At 38.1% G+C, this 21,968-nt stretch overlaps 1 long non-coding RNA gene across 1 annotated transcript; it reads right to left on the minus strand.

The window, feature by feature from the left end:
* Positions 1–14,970: 14,970 nt before the first annotated feature.
* Positions 14,971–16,862, minus strand: LOC137094171 (uncharacterized). The gene is made up of 3 exons (XR_010908609.1): positions 16,731–16,862; positions 16,208–16,282; positions 14,971–15,256 (listed from the first exon to the last, which is right to left on the minus strand). It is a non-coding gene; the product is annotated as an uncharacterized lncRNA (long non-coding RNA).
* Positions 16,863–21,968: the final 5,106 nt, after the last annotated feature.

Here is a 21,968-nt window from a genome sequence, read left to right on the forward strand (position 1 = left end):
GCCATACAAGCCTGAAAGTATCTGGTGCAACATTTCTCTATTTACGGATATGATGAGACACGGGCGAGTGACGTATACTACCCCAGCAGGTCTAACATTTATAATAGTGGATCAGGGTAAGACATAAACGCGTTTTGGAAGAAGTACTTAAGATATATTGACTCCTTATTTACATTTGGTTAATTTTAAACAAAAAGATTACCTTTGGCTTTAATTAAGTATGTATATGTATAGAAGAATCCAACAGTACCAGAATGGAATGCTTACGTGTTGTTTGCTTTTCTCACATTTTTATCATTATAGTATCTGGAGGGAGAAGATATATCTGACCTTTGAAGGCCTTCCTTCAAGAAGAAAATGCACCCAAACAAGTGGAGACGGAAAAAAGTAAAGAAAGCATTTACCTGGATGGGTAACAAGAGCAAAAAGTCACAGCCCCCTAGTCAGGAAGAGGACTGGGAAAAGGAGTTAGAGGAGATTTCACAGCGCATAGAAAAGCAGAAACAGCCTCCTTATGGTAATTTCATGTACAAGTAATGTTTTATAGAATCTGTTTCATACATTTTGTAATAAACTCTTTATATGCAGTGACATTCATAGCTGTATTTGTACCACAGATCCTGGAGATGATTTGCATACAGAAGTAAATGAGATGTCTCATTGTAACGTCCAAAATGGCCCAAGCTCAAACCAGGGAGACTACAGCCCAGCAGTTCACCACATTAAACCTGTCAAATGGGTCCGCATTGTTTATGCAGTAGTGGACGACCAGTTTGCTGATGCCGAAGAATAAGGATGTTAGCTCTTTGTATGTGTTTCCTTACAGGAATTAGTTGGTTAATAATCTACTGAGCTCAGGCCAATATTGTTTTAAGTACTTTGTTGTTTTTTGTGACCTCTCAGTATTTAATATTAATTTATATAGATAAGTTGAACAAATCATTGAGCATTCATATCTGCCAATTTATTTCATTCCTTCACTTTTGCCAGTTGAAGCATATTTGTTTTAATCTTAGTCTAGCACAATTTTGAATTTCATTACTGTATATCTATAAAATAATGCATTACAATGTTAAGGTTCGTTAAAACAAAGTAACAGGATGGGATTGTGTTCTTGTTTAGAGTTAAGAAACATTAAAGAATGATTTGAAATGAAAAGGAGCGTTTTGTACAATTTGTCCATTACACAGGCATTTCCACTAGGTGGCAGTATAGGCTCAATCTTCAGGAAAGATTTGTCCTTGAATTGAGCATACGCTTATGTCTTGGTAGAGCTCTTCTGATAAAACGATGAACTAATATTTTGGCTAACTAAAATTCTTCATGGCTAAGATGTTGTCAGAGGTTATCTGTCTCGAAGCACTTGCTCTCTACTATTCTTTGTATATAGGCTATTAGTGCTTCTTGTGTCTCCTCGAGCCAAGTCAGTTACTGGGGGTGCCAGTCACCACCACATTGCTTTTCTATAACTGTTTTGTTCTGTGCTTTTACAGACAGACCTCAAATGTCTATATATAAAGAATAATTGTTTGCTTCAAAGTGTGATTTTCAAACATGGTTTATTATGACTTTGAATAGCCTAATTGGTTGCCAGACATCTAACAAACATTTATTTGAGGTCAGAATCTGGGATAAGCTCTTTGTACAAGTCTGATTTCTTTCATTGTATCACACAATGCTCACTGAAACATTCTCAGATCATTCTGGGATATAATTTAACAAAATATACAATGTTGCAAAAAATGTCTTATTCATTTGCACTATATTGCAGAAAGATTTTGGACGCCTGCTTTTACGTGCACATTAACTCTTCTTGGAAGGCTTTCCACAAGGTTTAGGAGTGTGTATATGGGAATTTTTGACCATTCTTCATAATTTCTTCTAAAAGCGCATCTGTGAGGGCAGACATCTGAGTTTTCACAAGAAGGCCTGGCTCGCAGTCTCCGTTCTAATTCATTCCAAAGGTGTTCTATCGGGTTAAGGTCAGGACTCTGCAGACCAAAGTTCCTCCACACCAGACCTTAATCCCACCCCCCACCCCATCAAACTTTACACTTGAAACAATGCAGTCAGGCAAGTACTGTTCTCCTGGCAAATGCCAAATGTCGCCTCATCCATTGGATTGCCAGACAGAGAAGCAGGATCCATCACTCCAGAGAACATGTCTCCACTGTTTAGAGTCCGGCAACGTGCATCACACCATTGCATCAGACACTTTGCATTGCACTTGGTGTTATAAGGCCTTATTGCAGCTGCTTGGCTGTGGAAACCCATTCCATGAAGCTTTATAAAAATCTTACCAACGTCAAACTTTGAATGGTAAAATAAACTTTACCAAATTAGACAAATGCAATTATTTTTGCAAGTGTATTTTTGAACACCAAGGCAAATGTATCCTTTAACTATTAATTGACTTGATAAGAGATATCCGAGATGAGTATTATGCATCAATTATTATACAGTGCCATTTTATTTATTGATCCTCTCATCAAAGATTACAAAACTTTCTGGGATTTAACTTTTATCTGAAGACAGCCTCCTCATTACTTCAATTTTGGCTGCAGATCAGACTGTGAGTAAAAAGTTAGTCAGTAACTCTACAAGCTCCACCATTGTTCATGCTGTTGAGCAGTTTTTGTGTTTTCTGTGCTGAAAATGTGTTGCATGTTAGTTACACAAATGTTTTGATTTTATGAAGTTTTTATCTTACTAGGGTTTAGTGCAGCTGGATTTTTGGGCAAATGTGCAACAGAGACTTAATGTCTAAAGTATTAGGGGTGTGATGTTTAGAAATACCTGACAAGTGCAAAGGCATGTTTATTGGTACAATAGTTTATTTCCTAACACAAATGGACCATATGGTGCAATGCTGGTCTTTGTGAACAGTGCAGGCCTTCCAACTAGGCCAGACTTTTTGCACAGTCACGATGGTGCATGTTTTAGATTAAATGCTGTTTGAAACTGTTTTGAATGGGTTGTTTAAAGAAGATAAGGGTTACGGTTGTTTTCAGGAGTCATGTGTTACTTAGATGCCTAAAGGAATAGGTCTCAAAGATCAATATTATAGTGTTGGCAGGTTAACTGCAGTTCATGTGCAGACCCAACAGAGGGTGGTGTTCTACATGCCTGTGGCCCTGAGATGTTGAGATGCAGAGTTTGTAGTCTGCAGGCCTGTACGCAGAGAGCCGTGACGCTTGTCTCCATCACTGTCTAGACCAGCACTAGGCAGCTGTCTGGGTCAAGCTATAGACAACTGATACCCCACACTGACTGTATAGAGTGTGAAAAGTTGCTGAAGCAGGATAGAATTAGGGGAGAGAATTCAGAATACAAGATCCAATTTTTTTCTGCTAGTTTCATTAGAGTCAGATTGTGTAGTGAGGCAAACATACTGTATATGCTTAGGGATGTATCGTACCAAACCAAAAGGATTAACCAAAATAACATTTAAATTGAAGGGAATAAATTACATAACAATCACAAACCGTTTTAAATTGTAATAATGTTGCACAATATTACTCTTTAACTGCATTTTTTATCAAATAAATGCAGCAATGGTAAGCATAAGAGACTTATTTCAAACACATCTGAATTATTCCAAGCGTTTGAGCTGTGATATTGTCATACTCTGATGCTCTCTCAAATGCCATTTTCAAAATAAAATCAGTTTTTCATACTGTACTCTATAAGGTTGAGAGACCTAACTTCACATGTATGTAAAAATATTGATTTAAGTTTTTAGTTTGGATGTTTTTTATTACAAATTTGGACAAAATAGTATACAATTTATCTTTTTTTTTTTTTGGACGATTCAATCAGTCTTGTATTATTTATTTATATAAGCAAACTATTATTATTATTATTGTTGTTGTTGTTGTTGTTGTTGTTGTTGTTGTTGTTATTTTAAATATCACATGCCCTCTTAATCTTTAATCAAAAACATTACCTTCCACTTCCCCCATATCAATATCTATTCTTTGGTGCATGAGGGCGGGACAATAGTCCCTCACCCAATGACAATACTTGATGGAAAAAATCAAGTCCTGGGTTCAAGTCCATATTGCACAAAACTAGGATAAGGGATTAAGCTGGGATATCTTGGTGATCTTGTTGGGCCTATACCATGAAGCCGGTTTAGCTGGCTAGCCAGATCTGTTTAAACTTAATTTGTGGCAATTCTGGGTTTTAGGTATACCATTAAAGTGGTTTGGCTTTTAGCTGTGTTCATCGCCATTACGGCTAACCTGCTCCAGGGCAGGTTATGTTCTGGATACGAAATCTCAAACTGAAATTAGACCAATCAGCTGTGAGTAAAGTGACACACTTCTGATGCAATAAAGTCACTCGCCTGTTTCTGCTCCAAATTAAAGATCACCACATAGCAAATGTTTTTTAAAGACTAAAGCGTTTTAACAATGCTTATTTATAATTATAGTAACTTTAAACAATTTAGGTATAATTTATGTTATCATTATACCCTTATTATACCCTTAATCAATTGCACATTTATAATAGTTTATCAATCATTAATAGGCACTTTGTAAAAAAAATAATATAAATAGCATATATAAAGTCATACAAATAAGCTTTAAAATCAGTAAATAAAGCTATTAAAAAAGAAGCTTGCTGAGCTTAAATGTTCAATTCTCTTTATAGCAACTAAACTAACTTTTAAACTTTTACATGCATTAAAGATAATATTTTTTCTTTAAGTTATCCTCTTTCATAGACAGCTATTTTCTTCTTGCTGTGTAAATTTGTTTAAATTCTCACAATTTTTTCAATTATGTAATAATCTACAGAAGAGATAAATGTATCTCCGCTGCTTCTCTCGCAAGAAGTGAATCTCAGTTCCACTGATCCACAGCATGTGATTGGCTGTTCACTTCTGATGTCACAGCTGAACTCCTGAACTCGGGATCAAAGCCTGAGTTGACAAAGAAAGCTGATGATAAGCATCATGGTACCAACAAAGCCTGAATAGATTGGGTTGGTTTTGTCAACTCAAAACTAATCCTCTAACCCTGAGTTTGTTAAACTACCATCATGGTGCTGGCCCATCATCTGTATGCAAAAATTTAGTACACCACTGTTGTGTAAATGTATCCTGAAGGCACACTCACACCAAGAACTATAACGATAACGAAAAATAACTATAAGTGGATAATTTGAGCCAGAATCACCAAGATATCAAATGTGTTGTCAAGTACTGTCCAGGGCACTTACTCTACATGTTCTCAGTATGTACTGATCTGGAAGGCCAAGAGGTGCACTGCAGAAGGCCGACTTTAATCACCAGGCATAAAACCACATCCTCATTTTCTGGATTACTTAGACTTTAGATAAAGGGCATTTCCTCCCACATTTGCTTAACTGCATTCTTTTTTGGAAGAATGTGTGTGTGAAAATGCCCTCTTGTTTTAAGAATGTTCTTCAGTCATACATCGTGTTACTCCTGAGGCTAACAATTAGTTTTTGTTTTTTTGTTTTTTGCTGTGTCTACGTCATTAAATTCTTCTGGCAATATTATCTCTGTGCTGGTAAATACATTTTTGCAGGTAGTCCAGTTCTAGTTTCCTTTTTCTTACATCATCACCCGTCCCTCATGTCTTTTTATGATTCCAAGCAGGGTTCCGTTCCATTGCTTCATGACATCATCTCCTCTCTCTGGATTCGACAATAAATGCCCATAGTCTCTCTCTGGCACACTTTTTGGCCTGCTCTGCACAGCAGACATAGCAACAGGATTCGACCCAGAATCCAGGACAACTCATTGCAAGGTCACTCCTCTCGATGCAGTGCTGAAAGGTGTAGGCAACCTACATTCACAAAAGACAAAAGAGATCTTTGGGTGTGTGCAGAATGAAGTGAAAAGTGCATGGGGAAGTTGGTGTGCACAACTGTGAGAAAGAAAAATAGAAACCAACATCAAATCACTCCTTTCGTTAAAGGAGTTTATTATTCCTCTCTTATTCCTGTCATTTTAGTTTTTGATAGAATTTATGCATAATGTATAATATATATCTGGGGAGAGGAGTGCTAAATGTATAAATGGTCTGCTCATGTGTAAATGTTTTTTTTTTTTTTGGATTAAGTTATACTTTGGTGTAACTGTAAACCCCAACGCTCAAAATAATTAATTGGTTTTAGCAGAGCCAACTCAAATTAAAATAATTAGTTCAATCAAAATAACTTTTATGAGTACTGAGAACTTTCTTTTGAACTCACAAAATATTGTGAACACTTTTTAAGTTGTCTGAATTGTTTTTTGTTTTTGAGTTTTATACACTTGTTGTATATATTTCTCCCTTAAAAAGAGAGTGAATGCTAAATTGAGGTGTTATATAAGTTTTTTTGATCAGATACAGTATGTATTGCTGCACTCATTCAGCAAATGTTATGCTATGCTAATGCTATCAAAGCATTGTGTTACCAATTAGCAATGTAGTATTTATTGAATTAATTAAAGCTAGCCAATTTTCCACAATAAAAAAATGATTTTAAAAAGTTTATTTTGATTTAAATGTATGAATTAGTTTAGTCAAATATTTGTCAGTTATTTCTAAGTTAAGAGCAATTCAAATGTATATATATATATATATATATATATATATATATATATATATATATATATATATATATACACAAGTTCTGCTTACTTAAACTTTACATTTCTTAACTTAAAAGTGATGTAACTGAAATGTAATGGTTTTTTTTCTCCAACTTATTCAGGTTTACAGTGCAGTTTGAGAATGAATTATATGTACATTTTGAGGCAGTTACCATTAAATAATTATAATAATGAGAGAGAATGAGGTTGAAAGAGAGAGGTTAATGTTTCCCTCTCAAAGATATGTAAAGAGTACTTGGTCTAAAAATGTTTTCCAAAATATGTTATATTTCATGCACAATTACTTAAACTGATTACTTTTACGATAAGTCTGTTTTAATGTTTTTATTAAAATTACAGGAAATTACAGGAAATTATATCATGCAGAGGATCCTCATGTCAAGTCAATACGTCATAATAACAATGTCATGTGGTGTGACACCCAATCATAATGGTATCTTTGGTATTCTTTGTAATATCTGTAAAATAATAATTATAATAATAATAATATATAAACAGATACAATTTATTTTGTCTTGAATACACACGCACACGCACGCACGCACGCACGCACGCACGCACACACACACACACACACACACAAGAATTTTTAATAATGAATGAATGTAAGGAGAGTGAAACTATGTGAAATGTATAGGCAATAACAAATTTAAAACTTTGAAAATGGTATAAAAGTTTTCAACACTATGAAACCAATACAAAGGAACTCTCAGTTCATATCTCTATATATCAAAACAAGTAAACATTGCAACTTGAGCATGTTACCCAAATGGTAGAGATGACCTAACTCACTTACTGTACTCACTTGATGACGTGTTTTTTGACCTATAGTGAAATTATTTAGGGGTCCATTAAATGGTTGCTTACATCTTAATATCTATAGTTCCTTTCAGAGAGTACAAATTCCCTGAGAAACACAGTTTGGTTTAACTTGCTTCTCAGTGGCTGTAAGTGAGCCTCGTGGCCAGGTCATGAGTCTGTCTTTCCATGGAATCGCCTTCAGACTCGGAGCAGCAGAGTGGTCCAGGCTTGAGTTTCTGTATCATTTGTCCAGGTGGAGAAAATAGAACCTGTGCCTCCTCTAAATCTGTCACCTCTGGCTCAGAGCCATGAGAGAGAGAGAGAGAGAGAGAGAGAGAGAGAGAGAGAGAGAGAGAGAGAGAGAGAGAGAGAGAGAGAGAGAGAGAGAGAGAGAGAGAGAGAGAGAGAGAGAGAGAGAGAGAGAGAGAGAGAGAGAGAGAGATGTAAACAAACTGTAAATGTGCAAACATACAAAATTATTCTGTAAATTATCCTTTAAATGTGATGTGTATTGAGAGATGCCTAATTGCTTAGCCTCCTGTGGTTGGTAACTTCTACCTTTACCCTGCCCTTCTTGACGGTTGAGTGGCAAACATATTCCTAAAGAAGGAATCATGTGTTCATGTGAAACATTGTTAAAAGTCCAATCATACCAAGGTTTTGCTTAGGAAGGATTATAGGTAAACAAATGTCTCTTACCTTTTCCTGACCCCTAAAATATCACCAGTTTGTCTGCTGGTTTCACTAAAAGTGTCTTGGGCAAGAACGTTTGGCATTAATTTTAAGTATAGCGGCCACTTGAGAATTGGGGGAATGACAGATAGGCACTTCCTCTTTCACCTACATTTCTTAGACATCATTCACAAGACAGTCTGTTCCATTGTGCTGGAAATGACACTGTTGAATGAACCTTTGCCTGGATGAATCTATAAACCAGCTGACCACTGTAACTTATGCACTACCCTACAAGACCATTTTCTGGAGATTTAAGGATATTACAATAGGAAGTTAAAATGACCTTGATATGAATTTAATCATTTAAATTCTACCCCATAATCATATAAACACACTAATCAAGGGATAATGTTCAGTAAGCAGATTATTATCATTATCGAAACAATAAACCCCATTAGGATGATCAGGACTCCAGCATTAGGGGATGTGAGTTATGTTAGGGTTGTGTTAAGGATATACACTGATCAGGCATAAAATTATGACCACTGACAGGTGAAGTGAATAACACTGATTATCTCTTCATCACTGCACCTGATAGTGGGTGGGGATATATTACACTCTCAGAAAAAAGAGATTACTATTGAAGTAAATTTGTGGTTTTTGTTTCAGCATAAACACATAATTGCTAAAAACAAAATAAGCAAAACAAACTATATAAGGAAGAATAATGTTTGATTAAACTCATCACTGAATAAAAATAATAATAAATTAAAGCTGCGAGCAGCGATGACGGGCCCAAGCCGGTGGCACCGCCACCCCGGTGGCTTCAGACAAATCGTGCACGATTAAACCACACCATTAAACTAATTATATAAAACTATTGTTAGTGCCCTACAAATGAAGTTGAATTCACCACATTAACTGCAGCAGTTGGTGCTACTATGACTACGAACCACAACAGTCACATCTGAGATCAATACAATTTAATGAATCAATTTCATGTCAGATGATGTCACGTCAATTTCAAATGAGCGCAGAATACCGTCCGAATGGTGATAATGTATTATCCTAACACTTCTCTTCATGTGTTTTTGACCTACCTTAACTACTGTTTGTTCACCAATCTTATGCAATTAAGCATGCTTTCATTTCAATATTTGTGGCATCCAATAATAAAAATAAATTTTTTTAAAATTAACAAATGGAGCCAAATCACAGAAACTGCAGCAATGGTTTTAATATTAGTGTCAGGTAAGAGTAAGATGCGTGTCTAAATTTTAAATCATGAGAAATTGACTTTTTAAAGCAATTTGATTTATATCAGTAAATAATTAATTTAAAGACATGTCTTTTCAAACACAGCAAATGACCTTCTGTAAAGCCCATGTAAAGAATACACACACACACACACACACACACACACACACACACACACACACACACACACACACACACACACACACACACACACACACACACACACACACACACACACACACACACACACACACACACAATTTTTAAGCATGCTAAGTCTCAAAACTATTTGCTACTATTTGCCATAGCAACAGCATATAAAATATCAGGAATCCATTTGTATGTCTATATCTGTCTATCTGTCATGTTTTCACATTATACGGATGAAGTTTGAATTAAATCGGGTGAAGGTAAGACAGAGATTCAAAACATTTTCAAAAAGTGACACACATCCTGCTGCCAGTTGGTGGCACTATAACTTTGACTGAATATTGGCATGTAGATGTCTTCAGGCCAGGACTCTTGTCAAACGTGAAGTTTGAGGCAGATCGGACATCCTTTACAACATGTATGCCTGAGTTACAACAATTTCCTATGTCATGGCGAAACATCAACATTTGTGAGGCCGCCACGGAGACACCCTTCAGGGAAAACTCAAGATCTTCACAATTTAACGCCACAAAGGCCTTACGATTAGACAGTGCAAATATGATGTTGATATGATTAAATCTCTAGGAGGAGTTTGTTAAAGTACAACATCTGGCAATGGCAAAAACTGCACCAATTTTCCAAAGAAAATTCAAAATATCTCACTTCCTGTTGGTTTTTCAGATTTGGCGTCCTGGGTCTTTTTTTGTAGGTATTGGGCTGTTGAATGCATCTACCGAATTTTCATACTCATACATGAAACGTAGCGCGAATTACGCTTAATTTAAATTTTGTAGGTGGCGCTATCGAACCATTTTGCCACACCTTATTCTGAAACCCATATCAGGTGTATATTTTCAACACTTCTGATGTGTGAACAAAGTTTCATGAGTTTTCATGTGTGTTTAGGCCCTCAAAAATTTAATTAATTTGGGAGAAGAAGAATGATGGACTGAGCAATTACAATAAGGTCCTCACACCTCAAGCCCTAAATATCTGACTTGCTGTTGGTCGGAGCTAATGACTGTAAATTAGAAAGTTGTCCGGAGAAGAGAACAATATATATACAGAGTTTGGTGACTAAAGATAAAACTAACCCCCCACTTTTGACAAAAGATTGCATTACTTTTTAGATTTTATAACACACTTCCTGTTTCCCACTTCTCGCCATAAATTTGTCTCCTCGCCACGGCCAAGCCGTTTGACATATCAAAAATCTGCTCGCAATTTAGCATTCTCAGTGTCTTGACTTCATGCTGACCGAGTTTGGTCAATCGCCTAGGAGGAGTTTGTTAAAGGGGGGGTGAAATGCTTTCATGCATACTGATCTTTTTACACTGTTAAAGACTTGGAATCCCATACTAAACATAGACAAAGTTTCAAAAGTTAAGGTGGACGTTTGATGGGAGTATTTCTTTGTCAAAAATACTACTTCCGGTTAGTCATAAGTTTCGGCAAGTTTTTTGAGATCATGCGTCCCCATTGACGTTAGTGGGGGCGGAATTTCCTTGTATGGGCCTTACGGACAATTCTACCGGAAGCGCGTGAGAGAGAGCGAGGGAGAGAGCGAAAGCAACAGCCTACGCCCATCAAAGCGCTGGTTTGTAGGATGCTGGACAGGTGACAATTACACATAGCACATAATGTCACCAAAAAAGTGCGTTTTTGGTTGCCAGACCAAGACAGTCCTGCACAGATTCTCCAAAACCCCGCGTTAAGGCAACAGTGGATGTAATTTGCTTTTCCGGATCAGCAACTGAGTTGCGCGAATGTTTATATCTGTTCGTTGCATTTCGGTGCCGACTGTTTCATAAACAAGGCCCAGCTCGACGCCGGCTTTTCCCAATCGCCTAATGCTGAAGGATGGAGCAGTCCCAACGTTAGAAGGGTGAGTGAGAATGCTTCAAATGTCTGTGTTTTTTTTAGTCCGCTTACTGTCTACACAAACCACGCGTAAACACACAAACACACGTGCACAACTGCACTTCCCACATGTACACCTTCAAAGACAAAAATACGACGATATAATTCAAGTATAAATATGTAAATAACACAAGCCGCTAAGCATATTATATAGTTAGTGTATAACTTGTAACTTACCACATACAGACGTCCTGCTCTAGTCGTTTTTGCTGCTGCTCCTGTTCAACTGCAGCCTCTGGGTCTGATTCCGGATCATAGATGTATGGCTGTATCTGATTAAAAGCCATATTTTTATTTTGAATAAAGTTTTTTCCCCGCTGTTAGGGATGACGTACTCGACTCAACACACAGCGCGCTGCTGCACACGTCATTATTTAGCTCCACTCACACGACACGCCCCCACCCGCTCGGCTTTTTTCGGAAAGACTCGGAACAGCGCATCTTTCTTATATAATTATTAAAAAAATAAAGACTTTTCGGAGATATGCAGGATGCAATGCTACTCTATAGGTACTCAAGATTGACATGACACTGACTGAAACTGAGTGTTTCACCCCCCCTTTAAATTCCAGAGCATGCGTTTTCTGAACAACCTATAATAGCTCACTTCCTGTTGGGCTGACGCATAACTTAGGGCACGAAAGTTGTTTGGCCCAATGAGATCTATATGTGTACCGAATTTCATATATGTACGTGCAAGTGTGTTTGATATATGGACCAAGTTTTCAGACCCCAATTTAGAGGGCGCTGTCGGGCCCCCCTGCCACACCCGGGTACCAGCTTTGGTCCGGCCCTGATGGCCGCATATTCCGATGTGTGTGCAAAGTTTCAAGAGTTTTCCAGCATGATAAGGGCCCCGAAAGTAACCGAATAGTCGAAAAAACAAAATTATCCTTAAAAGAACAATAGGGCTCTGCGCCCTTTCAGGGCTTGGGCCCTAATAATATTCACCAACAATACATGATTGCAACAGATCAGATGTTTTAAATATTGATTTTAAAAACATTCTGAAGGGGGAAATGTTTAGATGCACATATACAGGTCCTTCTCAAAAAATTAGCATATTGTGATAAAGTTCATTATTTTTCATAATGTAATGATAAAAATTAAACTTTCATATATTTTAGATTCATTGCACACCAACTGAAATATTTCAGGTCTTTTTTTTGTTTTAATACTGATAATTTTGGCATACAGCTCATGAAAACCCCCCAAAATCTAAAAGAATAGCATATTTTATCCGACCAATGAAAGAAAAGTGTTTTTAATACAAATAAAATCAACCTTCAAATAATTATGTTCATGCACTCAATACTTGGTCGGGGATCTTTTTGCAGAAATGACTGCTTCAATGCGGTGTGGCATGGAGGCAATCAGCCTGTGGCACTGCTGAGGTGTTATGGAGGCCCAGGATGCTTCGATAGCGGCCTTAAGCTCATCCAGAGTGTTGGGTCTTGCGTCTCTCAACTTTCTCTTCACAAAATCCCACAGATTCTCTATGGGGTTCAGGTCAGGAGAGTTGGCAGGCCAATTGAGCACAGTAATACCATGATCAGTAAACCATTTACCAGTGGTTTTGGCACTGTGAGCAGGTGCCAGGTCGTGCTGAAAAACGATCTTCATCTCCATAAAGCTTTTCAGCAGATGGAAGCATGAAGTGCTCCAAAATCTCCTGATAGCTAGCTGCATTGACCCTGCCCTTGATAAAATACAGTGGACCAACACCAGCAGCTGACATGGCACCCCAGACCATCACTGACTGTGGGTACTTGACACTGGACTTCAGGCATTTTGGCATTTCCTTCTCCCCAGCCTTCCTCCAGACTCTGGCACCTTGATTTCCGAATGACATGCAAAATTTGCTTTCATCCGAAAAAAGGACTTCTGTAAAAGTTTTCTGTAGCCCAAAAGTGGCTTGACCTGGGGAATGCGGCACCTGTAGCCCATTTTCTGCACACGCCTGTGCACGGTGGCTCTGGATGTTTCTACTCCAGACTCAGTCCACTGCTTCCACAGGTCCCCCAAGTGATGTCAAATTTAACTTTATAGGCTATATTAAAAACTATATGGTGATGAATAAGTTATATTTAGCAGTGTAGATGACAAAGAAAATATATCAACCCAGCTGGCATTTTAACATTGAGCCACTGTTGAATCAACGTCAGGTGCCAGTGTTGGATAACCGTTGAATTTAGTTTAGATTTTGCAAATCTAATCAACGTTGAAATGGCAACGTCATTCCAACGTCATGTTTGTCAACATAGGTGAATTTGCCAACATTGAAACAATATTGATTTTAGTTTAGATTTTGCAAATCTAATCAACGTTGAAATGGCAACGTCATTCCGACGTCATGTTTCTCAACATAGGTGAATTTGCCAACATTGATTTAAGTTTAGATTTTGCAAATCCAATCAACGTTGAAATTTTAACGTCACTATAAAGTCCTGCTTTTCAACATAGTTTTTGTTAAACTGTTTTCACTGAAGTATTGATGTGTTCAACAGTAACACCAAACACCTTGAAATGGATACATAAACACTAAGTTTGCAAACACGCACAGTCAGCTTGGAAGAAGCCAATTGGTCAAAGGAAGACCAGGAAGAAGATTAATAAAGACATTTCAATGACGTAGGAAACATGCTTTATTACATAGCTGCAATTGTGCCAACCTTTCACATCAATTGTACACATGTCAAACTTTTACTTCACCCAAAAATTCTGTCATTAAAGGGTTAGTTCACCCAAAAGTGAAATTGAGGTCATTAATGACTCACCCCAATGTCATTCCAGACCCGTAAGACCTCCATTCCTCTTCAGAACACAGTTTAAGATATTTTATATTTTTAGTCCCAGAGCATTGTGGCGATCCGAATCATTGATTCATGGCTGTTTGAATCTGTATTTGAGGTTTGAAAACAAACGCGGAAGAGAAGACAATGCTGAATAAAATCGTAGTTTTTGTTATTTTTGGACCAAAATGTATTTTGGATGCTTCAAGAGACTAATTAACCCACTGATGTCACATATGGACTACTTTGATGATGTTTTTATTCCCTTTCTAGACATGGACAGTATAGTGTGCATACACTTGCATACGCTCTCGGACTAAATATAAAATATCTTAAACTGTGTGTGAAGATGAACGGAGGTCTTACGGGTGTGGAACAACATTAGGGTGAGTCATTAATGACATCAATTTCATTTTTGGGTGAACTAACCCTTTAAATGACTCGCCTTGTCGCTCCACACCCGTAAGACCTTCGTTCATCTTCGGAACACAGTTTAAGGTATTTTATATTTAGTCCAAGAGCTTTCTGTCCCTTCATTGAAAATGTATGTACGGTATACTGTCACTTTTTATGTTGTTGTTATTTTTGGACCAAAATGTATTTTCATTGCTTTCATTGCAAAAATTCTATCCAACCCACTGATGTCACATATGGACTACTGATGATGTTATTATCTTTCTGGTCCTTCTGGACATGGACAGTATACCGTACATACATTTTCAATGGAGGGACAGAAAGCTCGGAGTAAATATAAAATATCTTAAACTGTGTTCTGAAGATGGAGGTCTTACGGGTCTGGAACGACATTAGGGTGAGGAGTAAATGACAGAATTTTCATTTTTGGGTGAACTAGCTTTTTTTAACCTTTAAAAAAAACAGCCCAAACATTGGGCAACATTAAACACAGATGGTTAAGTCTTCCTTTCTTGTTACTTCTTTCTGCTACCGCCACCAGTCCTCTCAGGTGCATATTTCAAGTCTTTGGCCATGTATTCGTCTACTTTCATTGGCTTTAAGCTCAAGACCGCATCTGATGAGAAAAACAAAAAAAACAGATCAGTATTAGCAAACACTACTCTCTCAAATTAAAATATTTAGCAAATATCAACTTTTGTGGCATTGCCAATGATCAAAGTATATAAATTAGTATTGATCAACATGCAAAGTCATTGATAATCATGTGCTTGAGCGAGCAACAAAAGGCAGTTGGTGTAACCCTTGCTGCAGGTAGAGAAGTTAGTCTAGAGCCCAGAATGGAGTATTTTATTTATATATATATATATATATATATATATATATATATATATATATATATAAAAGTTTGTACACATTACTATGTGTAATGTTTTTGAAAGAAGTTTCTTCTGCTCATCAAGCCTGCATTTATTTGATCAAAAATACAGAAAAAAAAGTAATACTGTGATCTTATTACAATTTAAATATTTGGTTTTCAATTTATTATATGTTAAATTACAATTTATTTCTGTGAAAAGCTGAATTTTCAGTATCATTCCTTCAGCGTCACATGATCCTTCAGCAATCATTCTAATATTCTGATTTATTATGAGTGTTGGAAACAGTTCTGCTGCTTAATATATTTGATGAATAAAAGGTTTAAAAGAACTGCATTTATTCAAAATAAAAACATTTTCAAATAATATAAATCTCCTTTACTATCAATTTAACACAGTGTTTCTCAAACTTTTTCAGCCCAAGGACCACTTTATCTTCCAATTTTTTTTCTGAGGACCACCTACAGAATCCCACTCTAACACGCCCACCAAAAGCAACAAAATAGGAAGGATAAGCTAAATTTAAGTTTAATATGCAACTGTTTCAAGTCAAAAACGAATCATTCAAACATAAATGCAATAATTTGATCAGAAATTATTATATACATTTTATATATAAAAAGTCTTCCACATAAACCTGTATTTAAATTTTACAAAAATGTAACAAAAAAAAGTTAAGGGTTAGTTACTTTCAGATTCAAATAGATGGTTGGGTTAGGTATGGGGACAACTTAACGTTAAAGGAGACTTTCAGGTCCAAATCTCTGGAAAAAAGAAGAAAGAAGAATGTGACGTGCTAAAGATGTATAGATATTCTTATGCCTCTCCCTGATTGGGTAACGGTAGTACAAGACAAAAACATTCAAACTGATCTAATATGTATAACGTTAGCTTCATGGAGCGTACACACATACACGCCGGTGGAACGACGGACTAACGGCAGTTCGCGGTTAAACTAGTCTGCCCGTAACGTTACACTTAACGGCGGTTCGCGGTTAAACTAGTCTGCCCATACGTCTACACACACAGAGATAAGAACGGCGTTTGACGGTTAGCTAGCACTAACTCCGGTTCGCGGTTAAACTACGTTAGTCTGCCCATATAAACACATAATTAATTAACACAATACGTATATGGACCAGAGTCAGGCACACTCAACATTTATTTAGGAATTTTCTAGTTATAAAATGTGACTTCAAAAACTTTGCTTACCGTCTGAGCTGTTATGCCCAAATTCAGTCGAATCGGTCCAGGTCAGAACCTGCGAGGCTGACGATGACGACACAGACCCACTTCGCGCACGCGCAAGCAGGTGTTGTGTGGAACCGTCAGAGCCTATTGGCCTTTGTGTGATGGACAGTCGCCATCCTCCAATCAAGCCATACATCTTGTATTCGTGTGTGTGTGTGTGTGTGTGTGTGTGTGTGTGTCCGTCCATATGTGTGTCTATATATATATATATATATATGTGTGTGTGTGTGTGTGTGTGTGTGTGTGTGTGTGTGTGTGTGTGTGTGTGTGTGTGTGTGTGTGTGTTTGTGTGTTATTTTTTTAATTTTAAGCAGTCTGTTAATTTTTTTTCCAGAGCTGTGTAGGATATATATATAGCTCTGGAAGAAAAATTAAGAGACCACTTAATATAAAAATTAACCTAATATATACAACTTAATATATAAAAATTGAAATCCACCAGAATGCAGGAAATCACATCTACAAAATTTAAAATTGTATGGGGGAAATGTATATCCCCAGACCCCCACACAAACAGCCCCACATATAATATTTTCACCAGCCGCCACTGCATATATTGTTCTTGTATGGAATGACTTACCAAAATGATCAATCGGACTTGCTGTCAAAGTAAGCCATAAGATGTAGAAAGTGCTCAACAAACGTTTAATTCAGAGTTGATATTTCAACGTTGTATCATTATTCATGTATCAACTCTTTTTCAACAGTTAATTGATCAGCATTGTTTGGACGTTGTTCCAACGTTATTTTTCTACTAAGATATTTCAACAAAAAATTTAAAAGTCATGGTTGTAAAAATAATGTTGATTTGACGTACAACTCAAAACTTGTTGATATTTCTATGTTGAATTCTTAGTGAGTTAACAACACCAATTCAACTATTTGGTGTTCAACGTTGTTTTGACGTTGAAACAATGTTTTTTCATAAACTGACATTATTTCAACTACATTTAAACGTTTAATGTCAGTTGAATGCCAGCTGGGAAATAGAGATTCAAAGGCAGCTATACAGAGCTACAAACGCTGAGGCAGGAAGGCAGCAGCAGGCAGACAGGAGCAATCGATCAGGAACAATCAATCAGCCAGGAGCAATCCCCTGCAATCCTGATGCCCTGTTCTCCCCAGTCTTCCTCCAGACCCTGGCACCTTGATTCCCAAATGAAATGCAAAATCTGCTTTCATCTGAAAAAAGTACTTTGGACCACTGAGCAACAGTCCAGTACTGCTTCTCTGTAGCCCAAAGTGGCTTGACCTGGGAAATGCGGCACCTGTAGCCCATTTCCTGCACACGCCTGTGCACGGTGACTCTGGATGTTTCTACTCCAGACTCAGTCCAATGCTTCCGCAGGTCCCCCAAGGTCTGGAATCGGTCCTTCTCCACAATGTTCCTCAGGGTCGGTCACCTCTTCTCGTTGTGCAGCGTTTTTTGCCACACGTTTTCCTTCCCACAGACTTCCCACTGAGGTGCCTTGATACAGCACTCTGGGAACAGCCTATTCATTCAGAAATTTCTTTCTGTGTCTTACCCTATCGCTTGAGGGTGTCCATGATGGCCTTCTGGACAGCAGTCAGGTCGGCAGTCTTACCCATGATTGCGGTTTTGAGTAATGAACCAGGCTGGGAGTTTTTAAAAGCCTCAGGAGTCTTTTGCAGGTGTTTAGAGTTAATTAGTTGATTCAGATGATTAGGTTAATAGCTCGTTTAGAGAACCTTTTCATGATATGCTAATTCTTTTAGATTTTTTTGACAGTGTAGGCAGCAAGTGAACATTATGTTCTCAAAGCATAAGGATTTAAATGAGTTTGACAAGGGCCAAATTTTTGATGGCTATGACTGTGATGGGTCAGAGCATCTCCAAAACTGCAGCTCTTGTGGGTGTTCTGGTCTGCAGTGGTCAGTATCTATCAAAAGTGGTCTAAGGAAGGAACAGTGATGAACTGGCGACAGGGTCATGGGTGGCCAAGGCTCATTGATGCATCCAATCAAACAGTTACTGTAGCTCAAATTGCTCAAGAAGTTAATGCTGGTTCTGATAGAAAGGTGTCAGAATAGACAGTGCATGGCAGTTTGTTGCGGGGTTCAGGGTGTCCATGCTGACCCCTGTTCACCACTGAAAGTGCCAACAATGGGCACATGAGCATCATAACTGGATCACGGGAGCAATGGAAGAATGAGGCCTGGTCTGATAAATCACGTTTTCTTTTACATCACGTGGCTGGCCATGCACGTGTGGCACTATGGGAAGAAGGCAAGTGGGCGGAGGCAGTGTCATGCTTTGGAAAATGTTCTGCTACGAAACCTTGGGTCCTGCTATCCATGTGCATGTTACTTTGACACGTACCTAAGCATTATTGAAGACTATGTACACCCTTTGGAAAGGGTATTTCCTGGTGGCTGTGGGATGTGCTGAACAAGCATGTCCGATCCATGGAGGCTCTACCTCGCAACTTACAGGTCTTAAAAGATCTGAGTTCTTGCCCAGAACAGAACCATACCGGCAATCCAAACTATATGCTAATAGTCAATCGATTATCTTTGGCGATAGTGATCCTGACAGAAATACTATAAATATTTGTCATAATTTGTTATGTAATCTTTTATATATCATGCAATTTTTTTCACTCACAACTGAGGTTACTTAGGCTGAATATATATATACCTCATAAACCTCATACAGTGCAATGACTACAGGGTAAAATTCTTTCTCTATTTCCTCATGCTCTGTATCAGTGTTGTTTCTGTTTGCAGCGGCTTTCATCAGCCAACATTTTTATCAAAACTATTTTTTAAATGAGGAACATCACAAGCAATTTATGACTAACTTATCAAATAAATTTACATAAAGTATTAGTTTGAGTTATAATTATGTGAGGCACAGTATGCTACTGTAGGGATGAAACTAGTTGCCTGGGAAAACAGTTAATTATACAGGTTATTATACAAAAACATTTGAATGTAGAATGCTTTGATCGACTAATCAGAATGAAGTATTGCAGTGTGTTATGAGTATGATTTGCCAAAAATAGGAATAGTATGTTTAAGCAGAAACCAACAGAGTTTGAGTTTAAAATAAATTATCATTTGCACTTTGTTGCGGATAAATACAAGTTTAAAACAAACAGAACTGACAATAAATCCACAGATTTGGTATTTCATGTTCTCAGCGTTGTACTGCTGATGGCAGTGTTGTATCAAGTCTCAAAACAGATTAATATGTATAATTTAACCAATACATACTAAGTAAAACATATTTTACATATTAATGAAGAAGTTTTAAGAAAAATACTGTTTTATAAAAAGTTAATTCCCCCTAGCAACAGTGTATTGCATGGATAAAAAAAAAAAGTTAAATAATGATTTAATATTCACAGTTCAAAATGTGTTTAACTGTTTGGAACAGAGTAGCTTAAGCACTGGAAAACAATAAAATAGCAGGGAAACTACAACATACACTTGCCAACCATTGCCACATTTTTTTCCATTAAGTTTTCCAAAGTTTTGAGTATAGTTTTTGACACCACTTAATAATGAATAGATATTTGTCTGGTTTAGACAGTTCTTCAACCTCAATTTAAGATTGGTCAGATCTTAAAATGTGTACTATTAAGTCTTTTTAGGAAGCTACCAACCATATTACATTAGCTGCCTCTCCACATCATTGCCAAGTTTATGTAGGTGTGTTGAGGTAGATCCCATCCTTGCCTGTAGGATCCCGCCATTGTGACAAGTTTGAACTGCCGCCCGTTTCATGTTGGAGCCTTGTTGTAAGATGATGAGTCATCAAAGCTAGTCTTTGCTCATATCTATTTGCATGCAGACTACTCATCTCAGGTTCATTTGTGCAAATCTGAGTGTGTTTTAGTATTGTTTTGTCGGTTGTGGGATGCTACACCTACTATAGATCATGTAACTTATTTTCAATTCACAAAAGCATCATTTTTAGGCAATGTTTTTTCACATTGTCCTTTGGCAGGAATATAGTGGTACAGAATTTGCACATGCTATTCATAGAAATCATCTCTCTGGGTGTGGAATGATTTAATGTCTCTAATCAATTAACATGTAAAACTTGATTTCTCCACATATAGATTTTCTTACAAATGAATTGATCACATATGTGCGAGACCGTTGAGATTTGATTTGCAGATGAGAATCTTAAAGGGGTGGTTCCGTGTTTTTTTTCTTGACTTGGTTGTGTTTATGGGGCACAGTATAACATGTCTTAATACTTGATTTCTTTTAAAACGCCATATTTTTCTTATATTTGACTTTTATTCCACAACTCTGTCTCCACTGTCCTTTGAATGGCTCGTTTGTTTCCTGCTTCTATGAAGCCCATCCCTCCGAAAAACGCAATGGTCTTAGATTGGTTAGATGGCCAAATGTATTTACTGTATTTTTATTGGCTGAAGTGCCAAGCACAGGTTGTCCGGAAAAGTCACGCCCCTTACCATTACGGGCAGAAGTCACATCTGGGGCAGTGTATATGTTAATAGTAAGGGTTTACGATGTCACTGTGGTGTGACAGGCAGCGGGGCGAGGGACCGCGAGAGCGGGCCGGTGATTAAGGTTCACGAGTGCCAGCTGCGTGGCACACCGGTCTCGTCTCGAGGCCATGTGACGAGAGCATATAAGGAGGAGCAAGGGCTGCGGAAGACGAGAGAGGACCAGGCCTGGATTTTATGTTATGTTTTGTTTGTGTGTTTGTGGGCAGTCGTCCGTGAGGGGCTGCCCACGTTTTATTTTGTGTGTTTGCGGGCAGTCGTCCGTGAGGGGCTGCCCGCGGTTTTACTTTTGTTTTGTTTATTTAATTTGAATTAATAAATATTGTTGAACGTTCGCCGGTTCCCGCCTTCTTCCTTCCCATCTACGAACTTCATTACATTGGTGCCGAAGCCCGGGAGGAAGGAGGGACGCGCTGTCGAAGAGCCCTCGCTGCTGAGGGGGATCGCGGTGCTGAGGAGGTCGGGCAGCGCTGATGAATGAGGACCGCGAGGGCTGCCCGAGGCGATGGTGCTGGAGCGAGGAAGGTGGGACAGAGACCTCGCTGCCGTGCCCCTGGGTCGAGGTGGGGTGGCTGCCGTCCGAGAGGGAGCGGAGGAGTCGCCGCGCTTGCCGTGAGCCGGAGCCTGCTGCCATCCGCCTGAGAGGGGAGGAGCAGGGAGCGCGGGGCTCGCTGCCGGGTCCCTCAGAAGGAGG

The sequence above is a fragment of the Pseudorasbora parva genome, chromosome 12 (assembly GCF_024679245.1).
Source record: "Pseudorasbora parva isolate DD20220531a chromosome 12, ASM2467924v1, whole genome shotgun sequence".
Lineage (NCBI taxonomy): Eukaryota > Metazoa > Chordata > Actinopteri > Cypriniformes > Gobionidae > Pseudorasbora > Pseudorasbora parva.